Source organism: Cariama cristata, unplaced genomic scaffold, assembly GCF_000690535.1.
Source record: "Cariama cristata isolate BGI_N322 unplaced genomic scaffold, ASM69053v1 scaffold20987, whole genome shotgun sequence".
NCBI lineage: Eukaryota > Metazoa > Chordata > Aves > Cariamiformes > Cariamidae > Cariama > Cariama cristata.
Genome location: NW_009627344.1, coordinates 1 through 4,218, shown reverse-complemented (window position 1 = coordinate 4,218; position 4,218 = coordinate 1).

Genomic DNA, 4,218 nt, shown 5'->3' with positions numbered 1-4,218 from the left:
CTCCCCACTTGGGTGACACAGCATTTCAGAGCCCCGCAGCCAGCCCCGATACACTCCCCACTCACACGAGCCCAGAAACAGCCTGAACGGCCTTTTTCTACACCATGACTTCTGCAGGAGATGACGTCTGAGCCAAGTGCCACAGCTGCAAGCCATGCTTGTCCTGACCCCACGGATCTCGCTGGGATGGATGTGGCAGACATTTTAGTCTGAAAGATGGAGGCGATGTTGCAGAGACACACACCATACTCCCACCAGAGGCTTTACTTTTATTCTTTTTAAACCCAAAACACCTCTGACCTGCACTGTTCAGGCACCCTGCCTGTACACAGCCACATACATAGCAAAAACATACTCCACATTTTTGTTCTGTTATCTTCTCTCACCCCAGGTGAGAATAAAGCAATAAGAACCAGGAGAAGTGATAAGCCTGACCGACTCTGCCCTTAAACCCGCAGCATCGAGGGAAGGCCGGCTGGCTGTCATCTCACCCTGCCCTCCAGCAGACCCACAGCGAGCCCCCGTTGCGTGTTTCCCGCTGCACCGTCCACAAAAGCTCCTTCCAGGGCACCTCGCAGGCACAAACACAGCCATTCCTCTGCGGCAACACAGGCTGAAAAGCACTTACAGTTCACTTCAGCTTCCTGCCCACAACTCTATTAAAAATATACACGCTGCTGCTAAAAAACCCCAACCGAGCCCACTGCTTTCCTCCTTCATCAGAGTGTTCACCACGCACGGTCCCAAAGGGGCAACTCATCGCCCAAACTCCGCGCTGCCTGGCACCCCGCACTGGTATGGACACGAACCCAACACAAAAACCCCTTTCTCATCCCAAAACACGGCAGAAATCAGGAAAGCATTACCAAAACAGCCTTCAGAAGTAGAAGATTTTATCTCATACTCTCCAATGGTGCCAATCACGTGCTCTGACGGATGCCTGTAGGGGTGAGTGCCGAGTTACACCCGGCGTGGACCTGACCTGCTGTTGGCAACCTGGCAAGGCTGTACAACCTGCCGGGTCACCCGCTCAAGTGCCACCAGCCCTCGCGATGCAGCTGGACCAGCTGCACTCTCAGCCAGGGTTTACAGCAAAACCATTTCTAGAATTAGAGAGAATCTGAAAATACTTTGCTGAGATTAGGTTGGAAACACCCTTCTGCTGCAAAGCCTGGCTTCTCAGGGTCGTACCACGGTGCATGGGTCCCTGGAGTGGGGCTGTGACAACCACAACAATTCCAGAGCATCTCACTTCGCTGTGCTGTCCTAGCTTTAATCCTGGGTTTCAGCCCTCCTCAGACACAGAATCAAATACTGGTTTTCCACTTTTTGTAGTGGAACAAGACTGTAGCTTTTACCCTTCAAAAATCATGAGGTGTTAGATCATAAACCTCTCCCTGACAGGACTGAGCATCACTCACCCCAAGACAGAAATTTAAGGGAACAAAGGAAAGGATTTTCAGCCGGGATGCCTTTTTTCCATGGCAGCTACTTGCCAGGACACTGGATCGAAGCACTGGCGTAGTTTCAAGGGGGAAAGATTCAAGAGATGCAGTGGAAGATGCGCAGGCAGCAACACGAACCACAGAGCCTTAACCCACAAGTGTGATGTCTCGCATCCTCTGCCCCAGACTGCTGTGCAACCCCTGCATCCTACCCCAGGCACCTCCTCATGTCTCGGCTCTCGCCGCACTCAGCATTTTGCAAAACACACTCATTTTGTTTCTCTATGATGCTTTTGCAGCCCTCCCAGAGCCAGCAATTCAATACCAGCCACTCTGTGGCACTGGGGACAAGTTACCGCATCGAAAGGTGGCACAGCCCTTCCTGGGGACAGGCTGGCACCTCCTGTAGGATCGGAAGGGAGGCTACCCGAGCCCAAAAACCTCCGTAGAAGCTGGCCCAGCAGCTCCCTGTTGCAGCCCTGCTATTGAAAAGGTAATTATCACCCTTCCAACCACAGCTTCCTAGCTCGGCATCAGTGACACCCCCTCCTCCATCACCTGGAGGTCTGCACCGCTTCTGGCTGCTCAGCCACAGTCCCAGAGCGCTGCTCGCTCCAGGAGGGAGGGTACTGCCACACCCAAAATGCTCCGGTCTCCCCAGGGAACAGATAAGCGATTCCCCACAACATCCATCCTAACCCCCAGGCTTGGGCCACGGGGCAGCTCTCGGTTCTCTGCTCAGCGTCGGGTCTGCGATGCCATCTCAGGAGCAACCCTGGGGCAGGGTCAGCAAGTGTTCCTCGCCTCCTTTCTGCCCCTTGGAGAAGGGGGAACACCCCCTTCCTTCCCACCACAAAGCCCTGCTCTTTACACTCAGCCTGCCGGCGGATGCAGAAGGCTGATATTGCATTTCTAACAGATCCGTGCTTTTAGGGCCTCTTCCTGACAGTCAGTGGGTCCTGTACCTCTCAAATTCAATATCCGCAACCAAAAAGAGATGAGGGTTATCCCTGACACAGTAAAATAACCCCAACCACTGCAGTAAGCAGCAGCAAATTTAACAGCGCTTTTCAACTTATCGGCATGGAATCACAGAATCCTAAATCCATCCCTTCTGACTGGTGCGGGATTGCACCAGGCTTTCATGGCGTCAACCCCCTTTGTTGCTCCGTTGTGGCCAGCAAAAAGATTAGGGAGGCAACTCGGCACCTGCAGAGCCAGATCCCAAATCTGACAGCCCACAGGTCTGCAGGCATCAGCCTGACAACTGATGCTTTGCAGCCGAAATGCCAGAAGCCAGTGCAGGCAGACGAGGGGCCGATTCAGCACGAGGCAGCGACCTTCCAGGGACCCTCCTGGCACACTCTGGGGTAAAACCCATCGCTTGCCCTGGGTGGCAAAATCAGAGCGCTCTTCCTCCATGCAGAAAGCTGGGAAGGGTCTGGGGAAGGATGGCCAAGGCTCCCCCAGCACAGCAATGCTTGCTCAGAGCGCTCCATCCCTCCCCTCTGCCCTGCCTGCCTGCCCCCACGCCTGACCAAGGATGGGGAGAGGGTGTCGGGGCCTCTGCCAGCCCCCAGTCCTGGCAGCCTGCCGGCGGAGGGGATGGATGCAGAGGGATGAACATCCACATTTAGGGGAATTCTGGATTTTTCTTTACCCATCCTACCACAGTATCACAGGGTTAGAGGCTGGTGTTGGGCACTGTGGCTGAGAAAGGAAAGACGGAAGATGCTGAAGGTCAAACCTGTGAAGGTCGGACTTTTGGAGGTCAGTCCTGAGATGGAGCAGGGAGCTCAATCCAGCGCAGTCCATCCTCCCTCTCCCGACAGCATCCTGTCCAAGCCCCACCCAGGAACACAGGGCTGCGACAGGGAGGGCTTCCTCCTCTTGCCCCAGTGCCGAAGTTGTGCCAGGCTGACCGATTCAGGAATAACAAAAATCCTCTTCTTCTCCCCTCCCCGACCCCATCGGAAGCTACCAGATGGCCAGAGAACTGAACAGGAGCGGGGACCAACTCAACAGGTCTCTGCAAACATACAGGGCACGGATGAGCACAGATGCGACGCACAGAGAGGCAGGGACATCAGACTGAGGAGCCCAAGACGTCCCCCGTGCGTTTCACCCCTGGAAGCATACACCTTGAAACAGGAGCCCTGCTCTGGCATCCTCCTCCCTCCCGCTCATTTGGTGCCATCTTCTCCCCGTAGCTTAAAGCAGGCACTATTGCCTCTCATTTCTCTCCATTTTGGTCTTTTTGGGGGGGCAGGTTTCCCTTTGTGAGCTCCTTCTAGCACAGGCTGGGGGTCATATCAAAGGATACCCCTTTGATATCAAAGTCCTCCTGCCTAACAGGACAACCCCCAGCTCCCTCCTTGGGAAAGGTGCAGACTAATGGCCAGGGCTGCTGGCTGCTCCTTGCCTCAGCAGTAACAGCAATTAAGCAGCGATGTTAAACCCATGCAGGCAGAGCAAAGGGCAAACAAATACCACCGCCCGTGCAGATGGGAGAGGAAACGCAGCTGGAAACCTGATTAAAACCTTTCAGCGAGGTGTACAGGCTTTCCTGCCGAGGCTGGAAGGTTTGAACTGGAGATGCTGCTTCCCCTCCTCCCTCCCGGCAGCCCTGTTTCCAGCACACGGCCGGCTCCGCTTCTCTGGTCCCCGTCCTCCATCCCAGAGCTGCTGCCTCCCCCTCGCTGGAGCCCGGTGGCAGCGGGCAGTGGCCAGCCCAGCTCGGATCGGGCAAGCACGGCACATCCCGCCGAGGCAG